General features: G+C 46.3%; 1 non-coding gene across 1 annotated transcript; it reads right to left on the bottom strand.

Annotated features, from left to right (window-relative positions):
• Window positions 1-9,623: 9,623 nt before the first annotated feature.
• Window positions 9,624-9,696, bottom strand: TRNAK-UUU (transfer RNA lysine (anticodon UUU)). Its single transcript has one exon. It is a non-coding gene; the product is annotated as a tRNA-Lys (tRNA).
• Window positions 9,697-10,807: the final 1,111 nt, after the last annotated feature.

The raw sequence follows: 10,807 nt of genomic DNA, 5'->3' as shown, positions 1-10,807 counted from the left end.
GGTTGAAAGAGTCCACACCCAGTTCTTGGTTTCCACCCCTGTCATAAACAGATAGCTAAGGGTTAATGTCTCTTTCACCTGAAGCACCTGACCAGAGGACCAATCAGAAAACCGGATTTTTTTCAACTCTGGGTGGAGGGAAGTTTGTGTCTGAGTCTTTTGTCTGTCTGCCTGCTTTCTCTGAGCTTTGGAGAAGCAGTTTCTACTTTCTAGTCTTCTGTTTCTAAGTGTAAGGACAAAGAGATCAGATAGTAAGTTATATGGTTTCTTTTCTTTGGTATTTGCATGAATATAAGTGCTGGAGTGCTTTGATTTGTATTCTTTTTGAATAAGGCTGTTTATTCAATATTCTTTTAAGCAATTGACCCTGTATTGTATCATCTTAATACAGAGAGACCATTTGTATGTATTTTTCTTTCTTTTTATATAAAGCTTTCTTTTAAGACCTGTTGGAGTTTTTCTTTACTTCAGGGAAATTGAGTCTGTACTCACCAGGGAATTGGTGGGAGGAAGAAATCAGGGGAGATCTGTGTGTTGGATTTGCTAGCCTGATTTTGCATTCCCTCTGGGGGAATAGGAAAGTACTTTTTGTTTCCAGGATTGGGAACAGAGAGGGGGAGTCACTCTGTTTGGATTCACAGAGCTTGTGTCTGTGTATCTCTCCAGGAGCACCTGGAGGGGGGAAGGGAAAAAGGATTATTTCCCTCTGTTTTGAGACTCAAGGGATTTGGGTCTTGGGGTCCCCAGGGAAGGTTTTTCAGGGGGACCAGAGTGCCCCAAAACACTCTAATTTTTTGGGTGGTGGCAGCAAGTACCAGGTCCAAGCTGGTAACTAAGCTTGGAGGTTTTCATGCTAACCCCCATATTTGGACGCTAAGGTCCAAATCTGGGACTAAGGTTATGACAACCCCAGTAAAGGAAGCTATGGTGACCCAAGGAAAATTGTTTGTACAACTCCACTTCCTACTTCAGTGTCCCTGATTACACTTCCAAAGTATGCCAGGGTTAGACTGAGAAGAGTCATCCTTCACTGTTTGGATGCAAAGAGAGAGTGCTTCATAGGACATTCCTTCCCTGTGGATCCCAAACTGGCTGCCTGGCTGGGTAACAAGGACTTTCAGGCTGTAGAAATGATGGTAACCAATGAGGAAACGAATTTGTCAGCCTCCAATTTCAGACTTCTGGATACTCGCATGTTGAGTCCTGATACTATGGCTTTGTGTCTGACGCTGTGGCTACACAATTAAGCTGATGTTGGCACAGCTGCACCAATGTAGCTGCGCTGCTGTAGCACTGCTATTACAGATGCTCTAAGCCAATGGGAGAGATTTCTCCCATCGGACTTGATTAGTCCAGCCCCCGCAAGCAGCTGTGGCTTTGTTGGCAGGAGAAGCTCTCCCGCTCATGTAGCACTATCTACACAGGGGGTTAGGGCTGTGTAACTACGTTGCTCAGCTGTGTGGATTTTTCACACCCCTAAGCAATATAGTTATCCCGATAAATGTCTTTAGTGTAGACCAGAGAGGTTTCTCTTGTGCTTTATGCATTTACATTACTTCTCTACCTCCTCCTACTTTGAAAGATTAGAAAGTGTGAAAAGAGATATTTTTCTCCATGATGCAAAGATTCCGATGTAGAAGACCCCTTCTACCAACACGTATGGCAGAAGATCCTGAGATATATGAACTCACAGAAGTGGTTGGGTCCTACATTGGGACAAACCACAATAAGAACCAGGGTTCAGTTGTTGGCAATGGGGATTAAAAGAAAAGTAACATATGACAACAATTTGTGATCTTTGAATATGTTGTTGTTACCAATTAAAATGAAATTATAGGTGAAGCTTTGGTTAAAGAGTAAGAGACTGTGTGATAATCTGAATTATTTTGGAAAACTGAAAGTTGTCTTGTTTTTGTTAGTCATACAGAAAATGATGGCTAATCTTGAAAAGTTAATTTGATTTAATTTACCCTGGTTCCTCAACTGTTGCTACAGCTCTAGTAGCCATCAATCCAAAGACTGAGAGAAATGGAGAGTTCCAACCATTGTCCTTTTAGTATCTTATTGTTCCTCTCTCTGTTTTTTGTGCTGGCCTTCCTCTTCTATCATTTTCTGCCTTTGTTTAGTTGATAACAGTTGGTATCCGTCACTCACATTTGTTTGTTTAAATCTCTATCCGTTAAATAATTTTTTTGCTTGTTCAATAACTGTACTCAAGTGCTGCGTGAGATACTAGTTCTACTGTGGACCCTTGCTACTGTATCTTGGGATACTTCAGTAAGAGAGGATCTGGGATTTCACCAAATATCTGGTGGACACACTGAAGGAACTCAGGGGTTAGGGTGGCTGCTGTAACTCAGAGGAGGGTCCTTGAGTTCCAGCAGGCTGGTGAGTTTGGTCACTAACATCCAGCTGCCAAATGCAAAACTCCCTCTTCCTTGTGGCAGATGGCAACAAGGAGACTCACAGTCCTCAGTACCCTGAGAAAGGTCACAGTTTGTCTCTATGTTGATCCACCTGTCAAATTCGCAAAGGGAAAGCTCCCAATAGCACAAAAGTCTGCCCTATGAAATCATGGAACATGTGCACTTCGCTCTGTGAAAGCATGTAAGAATCCAAGCGCTGGAGGACAAGGTTTGGGTCCAGAGTGACCTAGACAAATTGGAGGATTGGGCCAAAAGAAATCTGAGGAAGTTCAACAAGGAGAAGTGCAGAGTCCTGCACTTAGGACGGAAGAATCCTATGCACTGCCATAGGCTGGGGACTGACTGAGTGAGGGGGGATTTGATAGCAGCCTTCCACTACCTGAAAGAGCAGGATTGTGGACTCTCTCCTAGCCACTTTTGTTGGGCTGGGCAGGCAGCCTGGAAGCCTTTCTAGAAGAGAATTGGGAACTGAGTTAGAAAAACCAATGTGGAAACCAGAACCTCAAGTTTAGACTCATTTGTTTATAATATTAAATCTTCAATTCTAGTGTCACGGTCAATACAATTGCTTCTGCCTGATAGTTGCCCAAAGGGAAACTTAACTTCTCTGCAAAGGGAGTGGAGAGAAAACACTTTTCAGAGGCCAAGAGAGACAAGGCGAGTGAGGGTAAGAGCTTGTAGAGGACCAACCTCTGTTGGTGAAAGAGACAAGCTTTGGAGCTACCCCAGCACCCTGCTTCAGTTCTGTGTAGCCTGAAAGGTCGTCTCTTTCCTAAACAGCAGTTAGAACATAAGAACAGCCATACTGAGTCAGACCAGTTCATCTAGCCCACTGTCCAGTCTTCTGAAAATGACCAATGTCAGGGGCCCCCCAGAGGACCCATGGGACCAACATGGATACAACAACACTCCAACCAAGGTTAAAAGTCAATGCACGTGGGAGAAGCATCTTGTGTTTCATTCCTTATGTGCTAGTCCCTTTGTGTTGCCATCTCCTTTTCTTTCTTTCTGTTAAAAGCTTTGGTGTTTTGCACAGAAACATTATTTCCCCAGCAGAGACCCAGGAGTGGTGGCTGCATTCCGGTACCAAACAGTCACTAGAAGGGGGCAGACAAAGGCCTTTAGGACGAGGCATCCCTCACTGTCAAAAAATCATCTCGCTCCTGCAGGTGACTGGCAGCCTGAATTTGTTCCTTATCCTCCCAGAGTCTGGGGGGCTAGAATCAGAACTACCCAGCCCCTCCATATGTAGCAGGAACAAACATAAACCTTGTCTTTAAAACAAGCTGTTCCCTTCCTTCTCAGGGAAGATTTTTCTATGAGTGAAGTTGAGTTTCAGTTCCCCTCTCCTGGGGTGGGGCCAGCTCCCAATGAGCTTTGATTTCACCTTTGCCTCTTTCAGTCACTCTGGGATCCGAACTCTGCTCCCTGCCGTCAGGCAACTTCCAGCCCATCCACCTTGTTCATATGTCACCCCCTTTGCCAGCACACAGAGCCTGCAGGAAAGCTACTCATACTAGATGCATTGGTGCTATAGTGTTGTGCATAGGTGCTGTCCAAACAGTTGGTCTGGGTTTCAGTTCCAGCCAGTGCAATAATGGCTTTTTGTCTTCTGTCTCCTCGTCTGGAAGTGGTTTAATTTCAGTCACATTGTGTTACAATCACATCCATAGAATGAGACAATAAGTGTGTAAAAGTCCAGCAGGTCATACACGGTGGAGGCACACAAGGGGCTGGAATGTTTTCATCTGAGAAAGACAGAACACTTGGAAACCTGCAGCTCCCATCCCCTGGCCTTCCGTGTTATGATTCCAGCTGTATGAGCTGTTTGTATGATGTTCTGGCATGATGGGGAAATAAAGTATTGAGTCAGTTTTTGCTCCTGCAGATTCCTTTGCAGTTACAATTATGATGACATGAACAAAAGGGAGGAAAAATAAAAATAATCCCCAAATTGCAATACAGGTGGGGAAAGAGAAGATCACGGTTAAGCCAAATACATCAAAATAAAAATACTAAAAGGGAAAAGGGGAAGAGATCAGGTCTGTGGAGATCCCCTTGATAGTTGAACTCACATTGTTAGAATCAAAGTTTAGACTTGACACTGGAAAACCTGCAACTACCTGTCTCTCTGAACACCTGTGATGAACAAGATCGAGTTGGGACACCGGTTCTGCTTCAATCATGTATTGTCTCTCTGTTCTCTCTTTCTTCTCCCCGCAATTCCTCGTATCCAATGTCTCTGCCTTTCTCCTCTTGTTCCCTCTCCCCCTGCCCTTTCCCAGTGGCAGCGACTCACAGGGCTTCTCCCCTGGTAGCTTGTGCTCATTATCAATCAAATAAATCAAAACACTTTCACCAGCAAGTGGATTTAGCCCAGGACCCTCAGAGTCAGCAGCTGTTATACCCCCACTGAGCTCTCTGGTCAGGTGTCCTGGCACTGGAAGCCTCCTGTGTAGATTCTAAAATAGCAGGGGGCTGAAATATTGGACTGGACATTGTAGCTCCACCGTTATTTTATTGAATTGCTTCAAAACAGCAAGTATAGAAAGTCTCCTAAGTGTCAGGCTCTCTGCCATGGAAACAGCAGCCCCTGCTCTCCAGGAGTCTGTGTGTTCCACCCAGCAACGTACAAACCTGCTCCGAGCTGAAGGGGGGTCAGACAGTGACGGTAACGCAAATCTTCAGACAATTAACCCAAGTCCCTTCCTTTCTTGAACCCAGGACGTGCCAGTCACTTGTTAGCCATGGCGTTATCTTCATCTTCAAATACCTCTCAGGACATTTCACAGAGAGAGTGGAACCCCCCCCCATGGCTCCCTGTTGAGGCATTGTACCGTACCTGCCCCTGGACACTGTCTGGTTTTATACTCCTAGAGCTTTTTCTCTTCAAACCCCTTATCCCAATCTCTGGGCCACCGCCACATTTCAGAGTTTAGAATTTACTCTCATCACCCTCGTATGGCACTTTCCATGTGAATGAGACAAAGCAATGGGGGAAGCTCTGTGGCTAATGAAAACCGGTGTGTTGGGTGAGGCCTGAACTCATAACCCCAGCAGTGCGCCTCCCTCACTAGCCAGTTGCATCCCTGTAGGTGCTGCATACACAAGCCTGGGAAGTAGGCGATTACCTGTGTCTGTGATTAACAGAGTTGGTGGCTAATTGAAAGGCTGATGGTTCAAACCCAGGTGAAGATAGAGGTGTTTGGCTTTTTTGTGAAGAGAATCCAGTACATTTTATCAGGCAGGAAAATGCCTCAATTCTGGCCTAGCCTCATTGGGCAAGCATAAGAAGCAATTTCACCAGATGTATTGGTGGTATAGGGATGAGCATAGCTGCGTTTTGAGCAGTTGACCTAGGTTCAATTCCCAGCCACCACACTGAGGTGCTGTTTTCTCAGCTGGAAACTAGTTTAATTTCCGTCACATTGTATCAGTTTATCAATGGAATGAGAGAATCAATGTCCTGCAGGTCATTAAACACCCAGTGAAGGAAGAAAGGGGCAGGACTATACAGTGAGCAGGTGGAGTCACCCTGGTATTACAATGTTTGGGTTTTTTTTCTTTACTTCCCTCTCCCTTTTAGACTCGGAGCATTTAAGGTTAGGAGGGACCAGTGTGATCATCTAGTCTGACCTGCTGCACCTTGCGGGCCAAAAGAGCCCACTCACCCACTCCTGTAATAGACCCGGGAGGGGAGGTAGCTCTGTGCTCTGCCCCTACTCCAGGCAGCGCATGGAGGCCCTCTGCCCCCCTCCCACAATGGGTGTGCAAAGATGTGCCAGCAGCACTAAGGTGGCTCCCTGCCCACTCTGCCTCTGTCCCTCCGTGCCGCTTCCAGAAGTGTCTGGCATTTCCCAGCATCCCCTGGGGTGGGGGGGAGTGTCTCCATGTGCTGCCTCTGCCCCGAGAACCAACTCCACAGCTCCCATTGGCCAGGAACTGCAGCCAATGGGAGCTCTGGGGGCCGCACCTGCAGGTAGCGGCAAATGGAGACTCACTGCCCCCGCTGACCTAAGAGCTGCTGTCACAGGGTTGTGTGTACTGGTCACTTCGGGAGTTGCAGTGCCCGGGGTAAGCACCACCCCCTCCTGCACCCCAACCCCCAAGCAGAAAGCCCGCACCCCACACCCAAATTTCCTCCCAGAGCTTTGCTTGTCTTCCTTTCACCCAGAACCATCCTTCCTCTCCTGGATTGCAAGTAGCCATCCTTGGGAAGCCACGAGGCAGGCACAGGATCCTACCTCCCAGCAGCCAACTGCACCTCCCCAGACTTTGCAGAATGAATGGTGGCGCTCTACTAACCCCACTTAGCCTCATTGAGGGGCTTAGCTTCTGCCCTGCCTTCCTCAGCTCGACTTTCCTCTTTTGCCCCATTCTTGCCTCACTTCTTCCTTTAGCAAGTCACACAAAGGAGGCCAGCAGGAAGAGCTGGTCTCCACCAGCCAACCTCCCAGGGCAGAGGAGACCAAGCCACAAGGCTCCAAAAGGTGACTGACCCAGATCCTCTAGCTTTCCTCTGCTGATGCCAAGGCTCTTTCTCAGCTCATTTCCCCAGCCTCTGTCCTGCAGGGGTTGGGTTTATCACAGGTACATGCCAGTGGCAGCAGTAGCAACTTTGCTAGACAGCCAGGGAAGCTGGAAGAACTAAGCAATTTTGTTTCTGCCTGGTTTTGAACCAGGGACCTTTTGCGTGTTAGGCAAACTTGATAACCACTACACTACAGAAACTCTGTCAGAGGACTCTGCCCCTCCCTTCATAAGAGTATAAGAATGGCTATACTGGGTCAGACCAAAGGTCCATCCAGCCCAGTGTCCTGTCTGCCAACAGTGGCCAATGCCAGGTGCCCCAGAGGGTGTGAACCTAACAGGCAATGATCAAGTGAGCTCTCTCCTGCCATCCATCTCCATCCTCTGACAAGCAGAGGCTAGGGACACCATTCCTTACCCATCCTGGCTAATAGCCATTCATGACTTAACTTCCATTAATTTATCTAGTTCTCTTTTAAACCCTCTTATAGTCCTAGCCTTCATAACCTCCTCAGGCAAGGAGTTCAACATGTTGACTGTGCACTGTGTGAAGAAGAACTTCCTTTTATTTGTTTAAAACCTGCTGTGCATTAATTTCATTTGGTGGCCCCTAGTTCTTATATTATGGGAACAAGTAAATAATTTTTCCTTATTCACTTTCTCCTCATCATTCATGATTTTATATACTTTTATCACATCCCCTCTTAGTCTCCTCTTTTCAAAAATGTAAAGTCCTAGTCTCTTTAATCTCTCCTCATATGGGACCCATTCCAAACCCTAATCATTTTAGTTGCCCTTCTCTGAACCTTTTCTAGTGCCAGTATATCTTTTTTGAAATGAGGAGACCACATCTATAAGCAGTATTCAAGATGTGGGTGTACCATGGATTTATATAAGGGCAAATATTCTCTGTCTTATTCTCTATCCCTTTTTAAATGATTCCTAACATCCTGTTTGCTTTTTTGACTGCTGCTGAACACTGCATGGTCGTCTTCAGAGAACTATCCACGACGACTCCAAGATATCTTTCCTGATTAACTGTAACTAAATTAGCCCCCATCATATTGTATGTATAGTTGGGGTTATTTTTCCCAATGTGCATTACTTTACATTTATCCACATTACATCTCATTTGCCATTTTTTTGCTCAATCACTTAGTTTTGTGAGGTCTCTTTGAAAATCTTTCACAGTCTGCTTTGGTCTTAACTATCTTGAGCAGTTTAGTATCATCTGCAAACTTTGCCACCTCACTGTTTACCCTTTTCTCCAGATCATCTATGACTAAGTTGAATAGGATTGGTCCTAGGACTCACCATTGGGGAACACCACTAGTCACCCCTCTCCATTCTGAACACACCGATGGGCGAACCTGGAGAAAGTGATGGCAGCCCTTCGATTGGTCAGCTGACAGAGCAAAGGACTGGAGCCGGAACTCAGGAAGTCATCCTTATGTTGTCCTTCTGACTCCAGCTTGAAGGAGAGCTTCTTTTTCTTCCCCTTGCTGAGAAAGAGCAGGAGAAGAAAGAAAGATCAGGTGAGTCAACTCTTGCTTGGAAGCCACCCACTGAAAATGTAAAAACAAAAAAGTAAAGCCATAAAAGACTTCAAAGCCCACCAGGCCCAACCTCTCTTCTAATATGGCAGAAAAGCCACACGTCTCCTGTCTAGGTAGGGATATCCTATTGCCCCACAAGAAGTGGAAGGTCATCATGTTCAGCCTCAGCAGTACTCATGGAGCAGGGGGAAATACATGGCTGAGGAAATTCCCTGTAGACGAAAGATATGTCTTGAGCATCACAGCTTTGTAGGTAATTACAAGGTCTACTTATGCCACTGGCTGAGCCATTCTTCACAGGCCAGCAACTGCTTCTCCCAGTTTGCGTTCCTCACCATGTATCCAACTAAATGCTAGAAGGCCCAGCTCATCAACCTACCCACTCTTGCAGCCCTCCTCTTCCACCCTGACTGATAGGGAGGAGTATTAAGCCTCCCTCCTTTAGGCCTTTCAGCATTCCTGGGGAACACCAACACCACCCAAGTGACTTTGGGCCAGTTGGTCAACCAATAGGGCTGCCTCCTAGGCCAGGCTGCAGCCCAGCTTCAGGACTCAGAGGAAATGGAGCTCCCATCCCTACCTACAGGACTCCAAGCACGACCAGCCTTCTGGATCAAACATCCCCTCTTGTCCTCAAGTCACAACAGCTAGCAGGCAAAAGGCAGGCTTTCATATCATTTGAGAGAGCAAGACAGAGCCTTGGAAGACCCAGCAGGATTAGGTCGCACAGGAATTGTCCTCAGATCCTACTGAGACTTCAACTCAGATTGCAGGATTCAAAGTCCTGAGGGCTGCTCTTACACCATGGGACCAATAGGGAACCCCCAGATCTCTGCTGAGTTCTGGTGTGGATGACCCTGCGGGCGCAGCCCTGCATTTACTCACCAAGTTGGCATGTAACAGTTTGCTGCAACTCCCAGAGGCCTTTCTTAATCCAGACTGAGAGGCCAGTGGCCATGTGAGGAAATTGCCCCTTCCATCCTAGGCAGTACATGGCTCTTTCTAGGAAAGACCAAGTCCTGGAGGAAAAATGATTGTTGTGAAATAACATCCTAAGGAGATGCCTTTTTCAGTTGTTGGAGGAGTACCATATGGGGAAATGCTCCCTTTTCACCTGACCAGGAATTTGAACCCTGGACCGTCAGATTAAAAGTCTGGTGCTTTACCAACTGAGCTAGCCAGGCTCATGGAAAAAAAGGGCAAGTTTGATGCAGAAGAGAAACTAGTCAAGAAAAAGAGGGCAGAAAATTTGCTACTCTTGCTTCTTTAGCAGCCCTAGGCCCATCTTGCTTCTCCATGTGGCACCCAGAGACATTCTTCTTTTTTTAGTTAAATATCAGATCCAGGAGAAAACAAAGTTATACAAAGCAAAATAAAATTGACCTGTCTCATGCAGTGCTACATTGACCTCTATTCAGACTGAGCCTAAGGGAGGGCCTTGCTTTGGGATCAAACATGCCCTCTTGTGCGAGTCACAACAGCTAGCAGGCAAGAGACAGGCTACCATGTCATTGAAGAGAGTAAGAGGAAGCTTTGGAAATCCCAGAATAATTAGCTGGCAATGAAAGGACCCCACAATTCTACAGGGGCTTGAACTTTGATTTCAGTATTCACAGCTCTGAATACCAGCCCTTACAGCCAAGAGAGTTTGACTTCTGGCATGAAAGACTCTGTGGGGACAATTTTTTCTCTCAGGGAATACCCAGTGGGAATATGCCTTTCTGGCCAGCCCTACATTTGCTCAAAAAATCAGCACACAGCACTTTGTTACAGGCCCAGAGGCCTTTCTTCCTCCAGACTGTAATGCCAGTGGACAGGTGAGAAAGTAGCACTTTCAGTCCCAAGCAGTAAAGAGCCCTTCCTAGGAAAGGCCAAGTTCTGAAAAGGAAAAACTGAAGTCAAAGAGAGTCCTCAAGAGATGCCTTCTGAAAATCTTGGGGAATTGTCCTTCTACCTGACCAGGGACTTGAACCCTGGACCCTCAGGTTAAAAGTCTGATGCTCTACCAACTGAGCAAATTTGATGCTGAAAAGAGACTGCTCAGAAAATGAGGGCAGAAAACAATACAGAAAACCTGATGCTTTCACTCTCTTAGCAGTCCTAGCCCCAGCCTGCTCCTCCATCCGGCCTCCTGAGGCCTTATTCTTTTTTTAGTTAAATAGCAAATCCAGGAGAAAACACAGTTATACAAAGCAAAACGAAATCACAAACAGAAATGTCATTGGAAATACAAAAATTAAAAAGGAAAACTCAATTCCCATCACTTTATCATGTCTGGGCCATTCCTGTATCGAG

Source organism: Gopherus flavomarginatus, unplaced genomic scaffold (assembly GCF_025201925.1).
Source record: "Gopherus flavomarginatus isolate rGopFla2 unplaced genomic scaffold, rGopFla2.mat.asm mat_scaffold_34_arrow_ctg1, whole genome shotgun sequence".
Lineage (NCBI taxonomy): Eukaryota > Metazoa > Chordata > Testudines > Testudinidae > Gopherus > Gopherus flavomarginatus.
Note: the sequence above shows the minus strand (reverse complement) of the source record. Positions and strands in the feature narration are given on the sequence as shown.